Source organism: Miscanthus floridulus, unplaced genomic scaffold (assembly GCF_019320115.1).
Source record: "Miscanthus floridulus cultivar M001 unplaced genomic scaffold, ASM1932011v1 fs_174_2, whole genome shotgun sequence".
Lineage (NCBI taxonomy): Eukaryota > Viridiplantae > Streptophyta > Magnoliopsida > Poales > Poaceae > Miscanthus > Miscanthus floridulus.
Window position 1 is genome coordinate 1 of NW_027096334.1, and position 20,000 is coordinate 20,000.

A 20,000-nucleotide genomic window follows, 5' to 3' on the forward strand; every position below is an offset into this window, starting at 1 on the left:
GGAGCGCCTAGGACCGAGTACTCCCAACTAGGCGCTAGGCAATGGGTCAGCGCCTAGATTCCGCCTAGCGCCTAGCTGAACTTTGGCGTTACCTGCTCGGGCGCATGCGAAAGCTGGCTGCTATGGCGGGAGCTACTGCTTTTGCTCTGTGCCAGGATGCGGTGGGTGGCGATGACATGGCAGACAAGGGAGCCGGCCTGACTCCGGTGGCGAACGGGGCTCCGCGGGTGCGCGGGATTTCTAGCGGCGGATGGCCGGATCCGGGCCTCCTGGGATCGGATCTGCCGTCCTGGTCTTCCGTGCGCCCCTCCTCGGCGGCGGCCAGTGGCGTGGGCCGCTTGGGGTGACAACCCCGCTAGGCTTCTTGCCTTGGGCCGACGACGGTGGTGCGCCAACGTCATCACCTTCTTGGAGGCGTTGTCAATGCTCAGTTTGTCGTTAGGGGTTGATGGGGCAAGTTTGGGGACGAAAGTCTCTTGTGGGTGATCCTCCCAACGAAGTTGGCGTCCGTGGATGTCATCACCTTCTTGAAGGCTTCGTTGATGCACTCCGCTTCATCCCATCGTGCCGTCCTTCCGTCGGAGCCGCTCCTTTTTTGCACTGTGCCTATCTGTGCTTTAGCTTTCTCCTCGCTTTGGTCTGTCCACCTTGGGTGTTGGTGTCGCCGCAGTCGTCTTCTTCTTCGCAGCGGCTACCTAGTCGCTAGCGGATACGTCGTCTTCTTCGCAACGGCTACCTGGTCGCTGGCGGTTTTCTTCACAGCGGCTACCTGGTCGCTGGCGGACTTTGTCGCCTTCCTCTTCGCAACGGCTACCTAGTCGCTTGCGGATGGATGCTGAGCTCTCCATAGCGGCTACCTGGTCGCTTGCGGATGGATGCTGAGCTTTTTACCGGTGGATGCTTTGCCACCACGGCTTCACCCACCCTCTGTGGCGACCATTGCGTGGATGTATCTTTCTTTGACAGGCATAGTTGATTGGTGTTTTGTGGTGGAGGTACCCCGTTATTCTTGTTGTTTGTTTATATCTTTGGGATTCCGCCGGTAATCCTTGGATCCTTTGTATCCGTGATCCGGCCTTTTTTAGGCCTTTTCTCTTAATGAAAAACGGGTAAAAGATCCGATCGAGAAAAAAAAACTATGTTAGATTCATGTACCAACTTAGCTCATCCTCATCGGTGCCCAGTTTGCAGGCACTGCAATCTGTAATGATGAATTATGTATCCATACTCTCAGCTAAGATGCTGTTAAATATAAGTTCTTTTGTTGTAAAAAAAAGGTAAGCTGTGTAAAATTTTGAATTCGACTTTTCCCTCTTGAACTATAAAATCAGTATTTTTTTATCTCCTCAACTTTTAAAACCGTTTTTTCAGCTTGGATGATTTTAATGGTGGTTTGTTGGGCGTCACGTCAGAGAGGAGTAAATTAGACTAAATTAAAATTTCAGTGAAGTAAATTGGACTATAAATATTTTATAAAAAATCTAAAATTAATAAAAAAATATCAAAATATTTTTGTATGGAAAAAGTAATGCAATTAAAAATCCTAAAATATGGTTCAATATTAGAATATTCATAGAAAAATTATTTTACCACGGAAAATTATGAAACTATTTTCATTTTTTCATAAATCATCCTCTATCTTATAGTGTCTAGCTTGAAATTGTTTGAATCTTGATGAACTTGTTTTAGTGCTTATTTGCTAATATAAGCTCTCGTTATCTCTATAATTAGTTGATGTTGATAGTCTGACTACGTTAAAGTGTCACTAGGGTTGACGTTGGTCCCATGCCTTAGATAAAATTTCAAAGTAGCTATCTGTATGCACACTACCAAACATATGGACCTGACGACGCTACACTAGCGCTTCTATATAGTCTAGATAATCAACATCGAGTAATATTCAAGGATGATCTTAGGTCATCCTTCTGTGTTTGGCTAGATGCTTTAGTTAACTTTGTATGTAAGTACTCCCTCATTTCTTTAATTAATATTAAAATCGCTCACAGTGGGGATCTCCCCCCACAGTCTTTTATTTTCAAAAGCATCAAGTAATTATAATAGATAACGAGAGTTTCTACTAGCAAATAATTAAGCAACAAAATGAGTCCATAAAGATTCAAACAATTTTCAAGCTAGGCATATAAGGTAGAGCATGATTTTAGAAAAAAAATGAATTTACTTTCATAATTTTCGGAGGTAAAACCAATTTTGCATGAATTTTCTAAGATTAAACTAGATTTTAGGATTTTTAATGCACTATTTTTCCATGATAAAAATATTTGGGTAACTTTTCTAAACTTTATTTTTTATGAATTTGTGGATATTTTTTAAAAACATTTCTACTCTAATTTATCTCCCTGAACTTTTAACTTAGTCCGATTTAAACCCCCTCGTCCCCACACCGTGGCCGTCATCATCATTTAAAACCAACTTAATATGGAAAAATAAATGGTTTTAAAGTTGAGAGGGCTCAAAAAGCTAGTTTTATCAGGTTCAGACGACCGCGGATATTTGAGGAGATAAAATTAGACTTTTTCTATAATTTTAGGCCTCACTTTCCATCTTCTGTGGCGTAGGAAACAAAATGTCATGTAAGGGGCTGTTTGCCAAAGGCTCTCTCAAAGTGGATTCTTTGCTTTCTCGGTCAAATAATAAAAATATACACAAATTTTAGTGAAGAGATATAAGAATTACTTTTTCATTTATACTGGGAGTTAAAAAAACTTGCTCTTCGCTACTCCCTATTCAATCTCCACCGAAATCACTCCAAAATTAGTTCTTCCATTGCTCTTCGCTACCCTCGTGTTTGTCTGGCGTGGTTATTTTCCATGCTGCCGCCAGCCGGGCTGTTCGTCCTGGCCCTTCCTTTGCTGATTTATTGGCTTCTTCAACGTTTCTTATCAGACCTTTGCTCTATATCTTCCTTTCTCTTTTTTTTTTTGCGAGTCTATATCTTTCCGTTCTGTTCTTTACTCTATATCTTCCTTTCTTTTTTTTTGCGAGTCTATATCTTCCACTGTTCCTCTCATCTAGTGATTATTTTATCATCTAAATCATCCAACCTATATAATTATGCACATAAAAAACATGATCTTTGCAAGCTCATCCAAAAGATATTGCTTCAAATCAAGTCGAGATGGATTGCCACGATTCGGATTACAATCCATATCAAAAGCCCAATCAATATGTATTGGACAAGCTTTTCGTGTCCAAAAGTTTTGCTTCACACTTCGTCTTGTTGTCTGCCATTGATTCATCTTTGCCAATAATATATATTTGGCAATCAATAGCGTCATGGTCTTTAACGTTATAGTATAGTGACATATGCCAACAGTTAACGAAAAAGCAATGGCAATAGGTACTAACTTCATCCGTTCCAAATTTATAAGTCACTCTAACTTTTTAGTACATCTATTTTGCTATGCGTTCTAGACATAATCTCGATATAATTTATGTCTAGATACATAGCAAATCGATTATACTAGGAAAAGTTTTAAAGCGACTTATAATTTAGAACTGAGTGAGTGAAGTACTACCCAAACCAACAAGCACCGGTCGATGTTTGAGCCAGCTATTCTGTCGGTACGCTGGGTTCTGAAGAATTATATTGATTGTTAAAAAAAATGAGCAGGAGGACTTGAGCCAGCTACTAGAGTTAAGAGGTATATATGGAGTTTTTTGCTTTCTATGGATGGGTTATTTTTGTATTGACTATTAATGTTAAACTCATTGTGTGGTGTTGTAAGTCTTTTTGTAATGATTTTGGGCTTGATATATCTTATTCTCTTTCTTTTTTTGCAAATCACAATATGGACACAAACACGCATATATACATGCACACATACCCTATAAATGCATGCACCCAAACCCTGTACCCCAAACACCTCTGAAGGACTAGGAACTAAGCCAACATTTCTCGAGATTGAAAGAACAGTACCGTTAAATCCTTGAATGCATCTTCCTTTGAAGAGGTCTAAAACTGAATTTTATCCATCATAAAAAGAACTTGAGAGAGACATGTTAGTATATTGCACTGATCATTTTATGCATTTTCTATACATAGTGAAATGTGGCAGAAACCGCCCGAAATAATTACGCTTCCAGGGACGCTCGTCTTCAACTAGATACCAAGCACCCCGAAAGTAAGGTACACCGGTGGTTCCGTTCAAGCACACCCCAGGGACGAACTCGAACAATCCACGTTTTCATCCAGAATCCCATAATGAGAACGAGTTTTACAATACTTAGTCAATTTCATACAACAAGAGTTCTCGGAAATACATTATACAATACCAAGTTCAGAGTGCGGAATTGAAATAAACATCTAACGATAAGATTACAAGGATCTGTCTATGCCCACCAGAAGAATCCTCCACACAACAACCACTCCTCAAGATTGCAACCTACAATAGGAGTAAATAAACCCTGAGTACACAATGTACTCGCAAGACTTACCGACTAGTGGAAATAGTTTTCCCGACTCCAAAGGATATGATAAGCTTTTATGATTTGCTGGGATTTCCTTTTTGCGAAAAAGCATTACTAGTAGTGAATCATTATGTTGTGTTTTATTAGCTAGTCATGATTAGTTCATTAGCTAACCATTCTATGTAAGCACCTATTCTACTTTCAAGCAAGAGTTGAGCAATCAGATCCATTCATCCCCTTTCATCTTCTAGTTCTTACTACGGTGCTAGACCATAGCCAAGTCGTACCGTATCACACGGCGATTCGTGAACCAATGTATCCCAGCTAGGTACCTCTAAACACACGCCCGCTTGTACCCTAGGCACAAACAAGACCAACCCACCACTCTCCCGTCAAGGGGTCCAGGTCCTCGTCCAAACTTGAACTCCAAGCCCCCACTCCTGAGTCCCGGACTCAGTGTGGTGCTTAGACTCCACCATCCCCACCTCCAATCGGTCAGTCCGGAAAGAGCCGGAACCACCACAAGAGAGCAACGAGCCTCCCGCTCCCATAAGCAAGTATGTGCTCAGGATAATAAGTCTGTGACCTGACTACCATCCACAGCAACGGACAGTCCTTAATCGATATAGACAGGGAAAAGAGTGTAACCAAGCTATGCCCGTTAGTCACGGGACAAAACCTATTACACCCACCAATACCCGTACCATATCCCTGCCCGATCTCCATTTTCTTTTCCCATTTTATCATGAGAGTAGTAATAATAATAATTACCTATTGTGAGTAACGACAGGTTAGTCACCTACCGATAGCCTAGCATAGCAGCTACTCGACCTATGCTAGTATGACTCATAGGTAGGTTTATCTATGCATGTAGTTTCAATATAAATCCTGTAACGTAAATAGACATCACATATATATGTATGTATAATGTATATATATATATATGTATATATATATGTATATATATATATATATATATATAATATATATATATATATATATCCAGTGATTATTCAAAATAAGGGTTATGCACCGGGGCTTGCCTTGGGCAGGTGGATTGTCACTATGTCAGTCGTCGGTGGCTGTGGGGCTTCCTCCTGTACGAGAACCTCCTCCTCGTACTCCTTGATCACCTCCTTGTACTCCTGCTTTTCGGCGGTCACCAACTCCACCAACTCGTTCTCTACATGTATGCAATGATGATACAACACTTAGTATTTTAGCAACAACAACTCTTAAAATAAGAATACACATGCTAAGCTACTAAGCTAGCTCTAATGACTAAGATACTAAGCTAATCATTATCTCTACTAAATAGATTTTAAGCTCACCCTATGAGTGCTTAACTTTTATAAACCAATATCATGCCATTATTCCTTTAGCCTTAATGGGTATTTAGCTACCATATTAAGTAGTCTATTCTAGGGCTACAAAAATTACAGTGAGCACATAATAATACAATGAAGCTACTATAAAAATTACACGGTTTTTGCTATCACCAATCTACCACAAAAATTCCTACAATTATAATCAAAATAATACTAAGCATCTCAACTATTTTAATGCTCCTTAGCAACCACATAGATATGTATGAACTAACTATACTAACAGGTAGACAATATTTTTGGGAACCTAACAAAATTAGTTTCACAATTTTTGGATATCTATATATTTTATATTAATTACCAAAGTTTAGTTCAATAAAAAATGAAAAGCTATTTCTATTTTCAACGGCAAGTATTTCATTGTCATCTATAAAGTTTGCACTTCCAACTTTATTTAAGTATCACATACATGTTCTATAGTATTTTGTTTAATAAAAATTGGTTTTAAACCCTACTTGATATGCATGAACCATTGAACCAACTTTCGTTTATCATTTTTATTGATCATTTTGAGTTGCAAAAATTGATCTACACACTTCACCACATGCATTAACACACAAGTATGATACTCATGACATATTTTAGTAGATGATTAACGGGTAACACCTACATGAAAAATGTACAGTTTGGACATCTTCCGTTCAGGAGTCACCCGTCTTGAATCGGTGGCATCCGTTCATCGGTTCATCCCTGCTGATTTCTGAAAAACTGCGTTCTTATTATTGGACCATTAATTTTTGCATGGCCTGTAAAACTGTTGCCGAGGAGACGACCACTAAGTGGCTTTGTTTCAATACACTTCGATCGGAATCACTTTATCATATAATGGCAAAACTAACACATCACCCGTCTCAAAAAAGAAAGAAAGAAACAAACAAACGAACAAAAAACACATCACGACCCACACAAGTTCAGTTTTCTCCATTTATCTAGCTAGGGAGTGTGCCCATCGCTGTCATTTCACTCGTCTCTAATAGTCGCCCTTTCTTTGCATCCGATCCGTGCTTTGGGAAAATATATCTCATTTGGCCTCGGCTAGTGCACTCTTCTCCTTTATTTCACTCTTATCCAGCCGGTGATATGTTTTGTCCTCCATGCTGAGTGATGTTGGTGCTATGTGAGGGTGAAAAGCACAGACAAGATAAGGGAGGCGGAGGAATCTATACTAGTAATAATGGAGGGTGAAGAGCAAAAGGACTAAAGGAGTACCCGAGCACTAGAGTTAGTGCAAATCTGAGGGTGAATAGCACAACGCCATCTTGAACAAAGGCTTCTTTCTAGCATATGGATAATGACTAGCACTAGCACCCTGCTGGCTGCTGGCCAATGTAGGCCTGACTTTGTTTACAAAAGTTAAGTGGTATGAAAATATTATAAAACATAAGATTGTATATAACGAATAGTCATGATTTTTTTTCTAGATTCTTGGAAATTATATATCTCGAAGGCATATAAAATTTCCTAAGAGAACTAAAAGTAGTTAACTTTGATGAATTTTAGTTCCAAATCCGTGAGGGTTTTAATCTGAGCTCAAACTAATTAGAAGAAGAAAATCATGGAAACCGTTGCCACTAGAGAAATTAGAGAATCCTCCTTCTTCTTCCTCCTCTCCTCCTCCTCTCCCTTCTCTTCTTTTCTCCTCCCTTCTCTCTCCTCCTCTTCCTCCTACCTCCTCCTCCTTCCTACTGCGGGGCGCGGGCGCGGTGGGCGCGGGGCGCGGGGCGCGGGGAGGCGGCGCGGGCGCGCGGGCGGGAGCCGGCGGGGCGGGCGCGCGGGCGCGCGGCTCCGGGCGGCGCGAGCGGCTACGGCGCGGCGGCGGGGCGGCGCGCGCGCGTGTGTGTGTGCGTGTGGTGTGTGCGTGGTGTGTGCGTGTGTCGGTTTTTTTATATTTCAAACCTCTTTGCCGAGTGCCAGATCCGGGGCACTCGGCAAAGAAAGTATTTTGCCGAGTGCCCCCGATCTGGCACTCGGCGAAATAAAAAATTAAAAAAAAATCCTGTCCTGGCTTTGCCGAGTGCCTAGGGCTAGCACTCGGCAAAATATTCACTTTGCCGAGTGCCAAACCTTGGCACTCGGCAAAATAATTTTTTTTTGTTTTTTGCCACCAACTTTTTTCTTAGATTTGTATTTGTACCATGAACAACATGTTCAAATTTGGCACAATTTCATTGCTGTTTGCTATATTTCTTCACTTTATTTCGTTTTCTTGCAATTTTCCGGAAAATGTAGGTTTGAACTGCAGGTGCATCGAATAATAGTTTTGATCCATTCCAAAAATGTTATTCTTGTTTGTTAGTGTCACTTTATGCTAATCTAGGAACTGTCTCCAAATTTCGATCAACGTGCTCACGGGGCAACGTCGCGAACTTGCGTGCGAGTGGTTATTTAATTCTATAAAATTCAAACGAATCCCGAAAATCATGAAACTTGGCGAGATGTCGTGATATCACATGCATATGCGGTGGTAAAAATTTGAAAACGTTTGGAGGACGTCATCACGTATGGTGTTCAAACAACCGGGTCCTGGTTTGTGAACACCATACGTGATGACGTCCTCCCAAACGTTCCCTGGTTTGTGAACACCATACGTGATGACGTCCTCCAAACGTTTTCAAATTTTTACCACCGTATATGCATGTGATATCACGACATCTCGCCAAGTTTCATGATTTTCGGGATTCGTTTGAATTTTATAGAATTAAATAACCACTCGCACGCAAGTTCGCGACGTTGCCCCGTGAGCACGTTGATCGAAATTTGGAGACAGTTCCTAGATTTAGCATAAAGTGACACTAACAAACAAGAATAACATTTTTGGAATGGGATCAAAACTATTATTCGATGGCACCTGCAGTTTCAAACCTACATTTTTTTGGAAAATTGCCAAGAAAACGAAATAAAGTGAAGAAATATAGCAAACAGCAATGAAATTGTGCCAAATTTGAACATGTTGTTCATGGTACAAATACAAATCTAAGAAAAAAGTGGTGGCAAAAAACAAAAAAAAAATTTATTTTGCCGAGTGCCAAGGTTTGGCACTCGGCAAAGTGAATATTTTGCCGAGTGCTAACCCTAGGCACTCGGCAAAGGCAATATTTTGTCGAGTGCCAAAACGGAAGGCACTCGGCAAAGAGGACGGCGCTTGTCGGTTTACCGTTATCCCCGGGCGACCTCTTGCCGAGTGCCCCAACTTTGCCGAGGTGTCTGGCACGGGCAAAGTTTGGTTTTGCCCGAGTGCCTTATTTGCCGAGTGCCAGACACTCGGGCAAAGCCCTATTTGTCCGAGTGCCAAATTTCGCCGAGGCGGCACTCTTGCCGAGTGCCGATATTTGGCACTTGGCAAAGATTCGAGAGCACTGGGTAAAGTCCCGGTTTCCTGGGTAGTGTTGGTCAGTGACGCTAGGAAGACCGCAGAGACTATGGTGTGTGGCTGTGTATGGCGGCCCCTTAGACAGTGACGTAGGAAGACCACAGCGACTATACCGGGTTAGACCACGTAAAACAACAGCGAGTATATCACGCATACATGCATGCATGCAGTTAACGTAATAATGTGGCCTCCTTCCAGTTCCACCCCTCGACTTCGTTTGGGTAAATTGCGTATGTACTTACGGTTTGCGGCGAGCACGTATGTACTTACGTTTATCCCAGCCAAGTGTGGTCGTGTCCTTAGCTTGTTGGAGATAGCTAGGATCATCATATCGTGCGCTCTCTCTTCCTTGGGGGCAACGCATTTGACCATTTTGCATTGAGTCATATGCAACAATTCAAATCCTTTTTCCCCACATGTTTAAAGTCAGTTCATTTTCTAAGACGACGAGATCACGTGCATATATCCTTACCTGCGAGCTCACGTTTGATTCTTAATGGTCTGCCTTGGTAATGATGCAGCAATTTTTAGAGGTGGTTTTTCTAAGAGTGCCATCTGTGAAAATCATTAACAGATGTAGCACTCTCAAGAGGCTCGTCTTCAGAAATACTCCCTCTATCACTAAATAAATGTATTTTTAGAGTTGTCTTAAGTCAACTTTTAAACTTTGTCAGAGTTCCTTGAAAAAATGTTAAGACTTATAGTATCAAATTAGTATCATTAGATTTATTATAGAATATATTTTCGTGAGGTGCTCATTTAATGACATAGATGTTGTTTTCTATAAAGTTAGTCAAACTTAAAAAATAACCAGCATAGATTCAAGGAATTGATTTATCTGGGGCACTGGTACAGAACAAAGCTTTACTCCCGGTGGGGAACCCCCTCTAGTCCCGGTTCCCCACCCGGGAGCAAGCATCCGGGACTAAAGGGGGGTCCTTTAGTCCCGGGTCAGGAACCGGGACTAAAGGGGGACTTTTAGTCCCGGTGGGTAACACCAACCGGGACTAAAGGTCCTCCCAGCTTTAAAAAAAATAATCCCTCCCACCGCTGCGTCCCGTGAGATTCGAACCCAAGACCTCATGCATTGCCTCGCGCGTAGCTTACCATCCCACCTACACAACACATCTGACAAAGGATGGGATGCTTCCCTTTTGAACTAACTCATCGGGGGACCTTTAGTCCTGGTTGGTGTTACCAACCGGGACTAAAGGGTCCTTTAGTCCGGGTTGGTGTTACCAACCGGGACTAAAGGTTAGGGACTTTAGTCCTGGTTGATGGCTCCAACCGGGAGTAAAGGTCCACCTTTAGTCCCGGTTGGAGACACCAACCGGGGCTAAAGGTCTCTCTAGTCCCGGGCGCAAAAAATGCCGGGACTAGAGCCCATTTTGACCTCGGATGAAAGGTCTGTTCTCTACTAGTGGGGATGAAGGGAGTAGTTATCTTAAAAAATTTATAATCTTTTCATGAAGTCAGATGATGACAAATTTTGTACTAATATTGTAGAGCTCGACACGATGTATGACTTTGTAATTTGCAAGTTCTTTATTCGAAACTATTTAGAGGCCCAAAATTTTGTTTTAAGTTCTTAAATTGTGAATTAAAATTTAGTTTTTTTCAAATAACCTCGGACGTTAACATGGTCTATACTAAATATGTATTTCACAATGTGATCTACAAATCCGAAGTTGATAAATTTATGATCTAAAGTTGTTTAGAGTCACAAATATATGTTTTAAGTTATCAACTTTGAAATTCAAATTTTAGAATTTACAAACAACTTTGGATGTTGACATGGTCAATACTAAAATTGTAGTGGTTAATTTTGGATTTGAGATTGTATAAAATGTCACATATTCATTTAAGTTATTGGATTTTGAGATTTGAATTTTCAAACAATCTCGGATGAAACACCTGACACCAAAAGTTGTAGTGCTTGACAAAACCTGAAACTTTGTAGTTGAACTATTTTCATTCGTGATCGTTCAGAAACCAAAATATTTAACATAAGATTATTAAATGATAATACAAAAGGATAAAATCCTAAACTCACTAGTGTGTAGTAATGTGGTAAGAAGTTACGCGAGAAGAGGTCATGGAGTTTGAACCATAGGAAGCACACGTGCATGTATTTTGAAAGGAAAAAAAATCATGATTTAGGACGCTCGATCCGCAGTGCCTATTTAGGATTTAGAAAAATGTTTTGCTATTTTTTTGGCAGTTTTTAGTTTTTTTAAATCATTTATAGAGATAAGTAGGCACGGGTGGCCAGTCGACGGCCTCTTTAAATAATTACTCTCTCCGTCTCCAAATAAATCAATTCCAAGAATCCGTGCAAGTCAAACCATCTTAAGTTTGACTAATTTTATATGAAAGAGTAACAACATCTATGACATAAAATGAGCACATTATGAAAATATATTTTATGATATATCTAATGATACTAATTTTATGTCATAGATATTGACGGACTTTTCTAGAAATTCGGTTAAAGTTTAAAAAGTTTGACTCAAGACAACTCTAGAAAAATCTATTTATTCAAGGACGGAGGGAGTACATTAACATAGATCATTTAGCATTGCTTGTCTCTGAAAATCGAAAACATCTACTCCCTCGGTCCCAAAATAGATGACACTTTTGACTTTTAGATATCATGTTTGACCATTTATTTTATTCAGTTGTTTTTACAAATAATAAAATCAATAAGTCATTATTAAAGTATCTCTAATGATAAAATAAATCAAACAAAATAATAATATTTATACAAAAAAATTGAATTTATACAAACAATCAAACAAGATGTCTAAAAGTAAAAAACGTCATGTATTTTAGGACTGAGAGAGTATCTCTGAAAATATTTCGTGTAGTACGACTTATTAATTTGTAATTGAAAATGCTTTGATTTTTTTTCTTTCAGCATATAGCAGATGCTGGGAATGGCGTTTCCAAGCATACTGATGCGCGTACAGAGAGCATGACACGAGACAAGCAAGGACACAAGCACATCTTGTTGACTAGTGATGGCACATGCCCCTAACTGAGACGTACCCCTATATAAGAGCCCTCAGCTTCTCTCTTCTCCTCCAGAGGTTCAGTCAGAGAGCCTACCGCCTAAACGGCCCTGAAAACGAGGCCAAAGGCTAGCTAGCTAAGGTAGCTTGGCCACAAGAGCCGTGAGCCAAAGTCAATTCTCTTATATACTCTATTATTATTGCCCATCAGGCCATCATGATCCACAAAACCCGTAACAGGGGCAAGGTTACAAGCGAGACACGGCGCGGCGAGTGCGGCGGGGTGGCAGCGACGACGACCTCGCCGGCTGACATGGGTAAGGACGACGGGCCTGCCGCAGGCGGCGGCCAAGGCCAAGAATTCGGCGCCGGTGATGCGGTCGTTCGCGTCGGTGTTCATGCATGCGGACGCCGCGGACGTGGTGCTCATGGTGCTCGGCCTGGTGGGCGCCATGGGCGACGGCATGTCCACGCCCGTCATGCTCTTGATCACCAGCCGCATCTTCAACGACCTCGGCAACGGGCCGGACCTCCTCGATGAGTTCAGCTCCAAGGTCAACGAGGTAGATGTCTCTCTCGCCTCCCGGTTGATTCTGGCCAGTGTCATAGCAAAAGCTGACGTCGTTTCCTCTCCTTCTCGGCTACCAGAACGCGCGGAACCTCGTCTTCTTGGCGCTCGGCAGCTTGGTCATGGCGTTCCTAGGTGAGCCGGCGCTGCACACGCATGGATGGGTGCCAATGCCGCCGCTGGCGGTATGCTTGCTTGCGCGCGCACCGTACGTGCTAGCTGATAATCGTTGTGCCGTCGTTGGCATATATGCACGCAGAGGGGTACTGCTGGGCGCGCACGGCGGAGCGGCAGGCGTCGCGGATGCGGGAGCGGTACCTGCGGGCGGTGCTCCGGCAGGACGTGGAGTACTTCGACCTCAAGGTGGGGTCCACGTCGGAGGTGATCACCAGCGTCTCCAACGACAGCCTCGTGGTGCAGGACGTGCTGAGCGAGAAGGTGCCCAACTTCGTGATGAACTGCTCCATGTTCCTGGGCAGCTACGCCGTCGGGTTCGCGCTGCTGTGGCACCTCACGCTGGTGGCGCTGCCGTCCGTGCTGCTGCTCATCATCCCCGGGTTCATGTACGGCCGCATCCTCATCGGCCTCGCGCGCCGGATCAGGGAGCAGTACACCCGCCCCGGCGCCATCGCCGAGCAGGCCGTCTCGTCCGTGCGCACCGTCTACTCGTTCGTAGCCGAGCGCACCACCATGGCGCAGTTCTCCGCCGCGCTCGAGGAGTCGGCGAGGCTCGGGATCAAGCAGGGACTCGCCAAGGGCGTCGCCATCGGCAGCAACGGCATCACCTTCACCATCTGGGCGTTCAACGTCTGGTACGGCAGCCGCCTCGTCATGTACCACGGATACCAGGGCGGCACCGTCTTCGCCGTCTCCGCTGCCATTGTCGTCGGTGGCCTGTACGTGACCGTGATTTTATCATCAGTCTGCTCTGCTGCATGTTACTCCTAGTCCTAGATGATGATGTGATGACGGCGCCATTAACGAAACCATGCAGAGCTCTGGGGTCCGGGCTGTCGAACGTCAAGTACTTCTCCGAGGCGAGCTCGGCGGCGGAGAGGGTCCAGGAGGTGATCCAGCGGGTGCCCAAGATCGACTCGGAGAGCAGCGCCGGCGACGAGCTGGCCAACGTCGCCGGGGAGGTGGAATTCAAGAACGTGGAGTTCTGCTACCCGTCGCGGCCCGGAGACCCCGATCTTCGTGAGCTTCAACCTGCGCGTGCCGGCGGGGCGCACGGTGGCGCTGGTGGGCGGCAGCGGGTCCGGGAAGTCGACGGTGATCGCGCTGCTGGAGCGGTTCTACGACCCGGCGGCCGGGGAGGTGACCCTGGACGGCGTGGACATCCGGCGGCTGCGGCTCAAGTGGCTGCGCGCGCAGATGGGGCTCGTCAGCCAGGAGCCGGCGCTGTTCGCGACGTCGATCCGGGAGAACATCCTGTTCGGCAAGGAGGACGCCACGGAGGAGGAGGTCGTCGCGGCGGCGAAGGCGGCCAACGCCCACAACTTCATCTCCCAGTTGCCGCAGGGCTACGACACGCAGGCAAGCTATTTACCACACCACTTTTGCAACTGGCGTATGCATGCAGTCGTTTGGTTCGCTACGCTTTACTTACCCTTGCAAGTCACTGTCAAGTTTTTTCTTCCCCAAAAGAGATGATGCTTGCTTTTTCGTGCACACTAGTAGTACTATAAGAATGCCTAAATGTCGCATGGAATTAATGCTCTAATTTTTCCATAATTTTTTCTTGTTTTTCATGGAGTACTGACGTGTTTAGGTCCACCGCATATAGTACGGACTACGGAGTATTCGAAATTTTAGTGAAAAGAGTAATCATGATATTCTTTTCTCCTTTTTTTAATGAAAAAATTCTGGATCAATTTGTGAAAGTGGGGGTAAAGCTGACATGGGAGACAACTCAAAAGTCAGAAAAAGCAAATCAATAACTCATCAACATTCGAAAAATAGAAAGTGCAGTCGAAGGCTAAACTGCTTCAAGAACTAAACTGAAACAAACATGCCCCAACAAACAAATTTTCACTATATAATTCAGCATGAATGGTTAGGTGACCAGTACATGTGGCTTTGGGATCCCAACTCGTCACTAACTCCTCCATTATTTTAGTCTTTGGTCAATTGTGCATCTTTTACATGCTGATCCAAAGGAACTCCTAATTATTCAAAGAAATAGAAAATTTGAAACAAAGGTAGGCTAGGAGTAGAGGTTTGCTTTGGAAGCAACAGCTTTTGTTTCTAGTGTAGTACTGCTCCCCATTATCTGGAAGCAACACAACCTAGTCCACTACTCCATCAGTTTATTCTAGTGCTGGCTAGCTGCTGGCTTGCTAGCTAGGCGCCGCATCGCTGGCTTAGGACATGGGTCATTGGGTCCTGCCTGCTGTGCCTTCAAAGAAATCTGAGTGCTCTCTGCACCGAGCTCCCAGGAAATCTCTGCCCACTGAAAATTGTTGAACTATCACAGTGAAAATAATCAGTTGAACAAAGTGAATCTCTTGGTAGAGCTGGAAATGGGCTAGACCGTACATGGTTGTATCAATAACTATTTAAGCACCAAGATCAAATTAAGTTTATTCATGTTCTGGCCTTTCTGGATGAATAGGAAGAACTCGAATAGGAGGAGCACTCACCTGTAGTATGAGTAGGTAGATGTCGGAGAGCCCAAGTATCTCCAGTTTGGCAGCTTTTTAGTAGTAAAATTACAGTACCAGGACTGTTGAAATAGAAGAGGGCTTAGGGGGTGTTTGGTTCCTACAGGAAAATTTTAGTCCCTGTCCGTTACGCAAAAGTGAGTGGATAAACAGCACTATAGTCATATAGTGAAGAAACCAAAGTAACAATCCACCCACTCAGGAAATGGAAGCGATAGTAAGCTCAAAAATTGACATCTAACAAATTAGGAAAAATCGAAGATGCAACATATAGGTGCCCCATTGCGTCATTACATCATCTACATTGAATGTAACATAACAGAAAGAAAAAGAAGTAAAGATGGAAATACAGGTGACCACGGAAATACCTGAAACCTAGCAAATTGCCTTTATTGGGCAGTCATAGTCCTCATTGCGGTTTCAGCATATTTCCTCAGTGCCGGTTGCTTTGGCCAGAAGATCTCTCATTGCCAGGTTGAGCATACATCCACATCTCTACTATAAATTCCATCCTTTCCACTAGAGAATAGTAGCTGAACCCTGTACTCCTAGCTGCCGTTCCATCCTTTCCACTAGAGAATAGTAGCTGAACCCTGTTCTCCTAGCTGCCGTGCAAGTATTTCTAAGGCTGCTATGTACACCACTTCAATTACAATCCTTCTTCAAATGTTGAGGGATCAGAGCACACGCTTTCCAAGGTTGCTTATGGTAGGACCTAGGAATCATAGAGGATTGAGTGGCGACCCCAAATTGGGAAAGGGAGAATGGTTAGCCCACCACTCAGGGTGTGACTCCGTGGTTGGTGGACGCAGAAGACAAATAGCCAGAACCTTTTTGCAAATCTAGTAACCAGGAAAAGGGTTGCCAGCCAACAGTTTTGGGTGTGCCAACTTTCCCAGCGAACAGGATTTCACTGAGGTCCTGTCACGCAATAATAATTTTGACAGCAATACGTGAGGCAGAGATTGACAGAAGAAAGTGCCCGTGCTAGTATGTCTAGTGGCACAAGTGCTTCTACCATGAGGCTTTAATATGTTAAAAAAAAGTTAAAATGATTCAGGAAAGGAGCTTTTTTTTCCAGATCGTTGCCACTATCACAAACTGTGATGTGAAAGATACTAATTACAAAAGGGGGAAAAGAGAACTTTTCGGGCTGCCTAGCTATCCTAACGTGGGACTTCATGAAGATGCCATCCCCAGCTAATAATGGAAGATCCTCTAATGATATCAGACTCAGTGGCAAGCATGTAAACCTGAAATGTTCCTTTCGTGGACAGACCCCCACCACAAGCAAATTCTACTGTGCGCAAACCTGATGTGGGGCACTGAATATTAGCGCACATTAGACTTTGATGTGGGCAAAACTCTAACAAGATGACCTGATAGGTACCCAAAATATCCTCCCAGTACTATTGTGAGTTTGACAACAATAAAGGACCACTTTGCCACTGAACTTTCATTTCCATTGTTCATAAGGATGCACTCATGAAAAGACCACATGAAAGTGTCCTAGATAGTGAGAAACAGCTCTATCTTAACAGTACAACTACAGTTAAGCTGTGCCAACAATCAGTACTGTAAAACATGACAATTCTCAATGCACATGGTTAATTTCCTATAAATAATGCACAAGTAGCATCCATGTATCTTGAATTAGATAGTGGCCAGTATGACTTAAACTGTAACATTTTTAGGGTAACTAATACTAATGGCATTTCATATTAGCATCCATAGGAATAGGAGAGTAATAACTTATTTCACTAGCGGTTGACTTCGGTCCTCAGTTTGGCATTTGTTTGATTAAGGGGAATAGATACATGCCATGAAAACATAGAATGGTCAACTCAAATAATATAGAAGGTTAACTACACGTTTGGAAGACAGATAAATGGGATTTTCAACCTGAAAATACAAAGTTATGTCCTTGTAATTGTGATATTAATGTTACTTACCAGATAACTAAACAACCATTTCAATTATCAATATGGATAGATATCAAAGGAAAATCTTGAAAAGTTGCACTTGCCTTCAATTCACCTTATCACATCAGTTTGCTTCAGAAATGACTATTATCTGCACTCGGTTACAATTATGTTGGCCTTGAACAACTTGTACGAGACTAACGGACTGAGTGACCTTAGTGAAGATAACAGAAACAATAGGGTGAGTTAGCTCCAAGAATAAAATAATGTATCTGCAAATGGCTCAAACATCTGATGTGGATAAACATTGCCTTGTATTTTTTCGAGAACAATATTTTCCATAGTAATCTTGCTACCAGACTTCAGAACAAACCGGTTCAAATGAAAGAGAGTTATTGCATGTCACTACTGCAGAACGACAACAGAAACACTTTAGAAATACTGTAGTATAATATGAGAACCAAAGTATACTGAGAAATCACTGGCAACAGTTTCGATCCGATAGGCCTATTCCCATCAGTGGTGAACTCTGTTTGCCACTGAGAGAGCTTCAATCAGTTACAAAATCAAGCTTGTTGGGGGTAACATAATATGACATTACACGAAAGCGTGAGATTTGAGTCTGAGAGGACAAAACGTTGATAGGAATGTAGCAGTGTAGTGGCCTCAATAACATCACCAACTATATGTATATACACAAGAATTATCAACATGTTCACAAAGAAAAACAAGGAAATCTAGCAGGTCTACCAGTATGCCCCATCTCATCACTAAAGTTGGGCAATCTGACCATCCTCTAGAAACAAAGCCTTTGCCTTCCAATGATAGATTCTTTTCTAAGTTTTCTAGACAACTTATGGAAGGTAAATTTTTTAAGAGAAGAACAGGATAACCCTTTTAAACAGTAGATTATTAAGCTAGAGCATTCAAAAGAAGCTAGCTGTAGAATTCAAAAGGAAGTCCTACTCCCACAGCATCACTAGAAGCTAGAAGCTAGAAGGATGCCATCAAGCAGCATGTCATCGGATAGACTGTACATACATGTTGATTTTCATAGTTAATCTTCAACAAATTCTGAAGGAAAAAGGAGGGTCGTACAAACAACAGTTGATACAATGAATTTAAGTTTAAGACTCTACCAAAGAAAACTTTGATTGTGATTTTGTCAATAGAGTTGACAGATAAGGAGAGCATAAATATGTTGATATTGTGTAAATCAACAAACATGGGACTAATGCTTCCTTATGTGAAATATACGTTGTAAACAGGTGGGTGAGCGTGGTGTCCAAATGTCTGGAGGACAGAAGCAGAGGATTGCTATTGCCAGAGCTATCCTTAAGTCACCCAAGATCCTCCTCCTTGATGAAGCCACAAGTGCATTGGACACAGAAGTCAGAGCGTGTTGTGCAAGAGGCACTTGACCTGGCTTCTGTGGGCAGGACAACCATTGTCATTGCACATCGGCTCTCCACAATCCGGAATGCTGACATGATTGCTGTGATGCAATATGGTGAGGTCAAGGAGCTGGGATCCCATGATGACCTCATTGCCAATGAGAATGGCCTCTACACATCTCTTGCCCGCCTTCAGCAGGCCAGTGATTCAAGGGAGGCCAATCAGGTTGGTGGAACTGGAAGTACATCTGCTGCGGGGCAATCTAGCAGCCACAGCATGAGCAGGAGGTTCTCTGCAGCTAGCAGGTCAAGCTCAGGACGGTCAATGGGTGACGCAGAAAATGATAATATTACCGAGAAGCCAAAGCTTCCCGTCCCATCATTCAGAAGGTTACTGATGCTTAATGCGCCAGAGTGGAAGCAGGCTCTGATGGGAAGTTTCAGTGCAATTGTGTTTGGAGGCATACAGCCTGTATATTCATATGCCATGGGCAGCATGATCTCAATCTACTTCTTGGCAGACCATAATGAGATCAAGGACAAAACAAGGACCTACGCACTCATCTTTGTTGCTCTTGCAGTGCTCTCATTCTTGATCAATATTGGGCAACATTACAACTTCGGTGCCATGGGGGAATACCTCACCAAGAGAGTGAGAGAACAGATGCTTGCAAAAATCCTTACTTTTGAGATTGGGTGGTTTGACCGTGATGAGAACTCCAGTGGTGCCATATGCTCACAACTTGGCAAGGATGCCAACGTCGTAAGTATACGAACCAAAGATAAGCTTATGCATATCATAAAAAATAATACCTGACAATTCATATACTTCTTTTGGCAGGTGAGGTCTCTTGTGGGTGATCGAATGGCTCTAGTGATCCAGACAGTTTCTGCAGTTCTCATAGCCTGCACTATGGGTCTGGTGATCGCTTGGCGTTTGGCCCTTGTCATGATAGCAGTGCAACCCCTTATCATTGTTTGCTTTTATGCTCGCCGTGTCTTATTGAAGAGCATGTCCCAGAAATCAATACAGTCTCAATCTGAAAGTAGCAGGCTAGCAGCTGAGGCTGTCTCCAATCTCCGCACCATCACTGCTTTCTCATCCCAGGAGCGCATCCTACACCTCTTTGACCAAGCACAAGATGGGCCACGCAAGGAAAGCATCCGACAGTCATGGTTTGCAGGACTGGGCCTTGGCACCTCCATGAGCCTCATGACATGCACATGGGCCCTTGATTTCTGGTATGGTGGCAAGCTCG

General features: G+C 43.1%; 1 long non-coding RNA gene and 1 pseudogene across 1 annotated transcript; one reads left to right on the top strand and one right to left on the bottom strand.

Moving 5' to 3' along the window:
• The first annotated feature begins 12,542 nt into the window (after positions 1-12,542).
• LOC136530668 (putative multidrug resistance protein) lies at positions 12,543-19,996 on the top strand (annotated as a pseudogene).
• On the bottom strand, positions 14,841-17,436 carry LOC136530669 (uncharacterized). The gene is made up of 2 exons (XR_010777830.1): positions 15,794-17,436; positions 14,841-15,487 (listed from the first exon to the last, which is right to left on the bottom strand). It is a non-coding gene; the product is annotated as an uncharacterized lncRNA (long non-coding RNA).
• Positions 19,997-20,000: the final 4 nt, after the last annotated feature.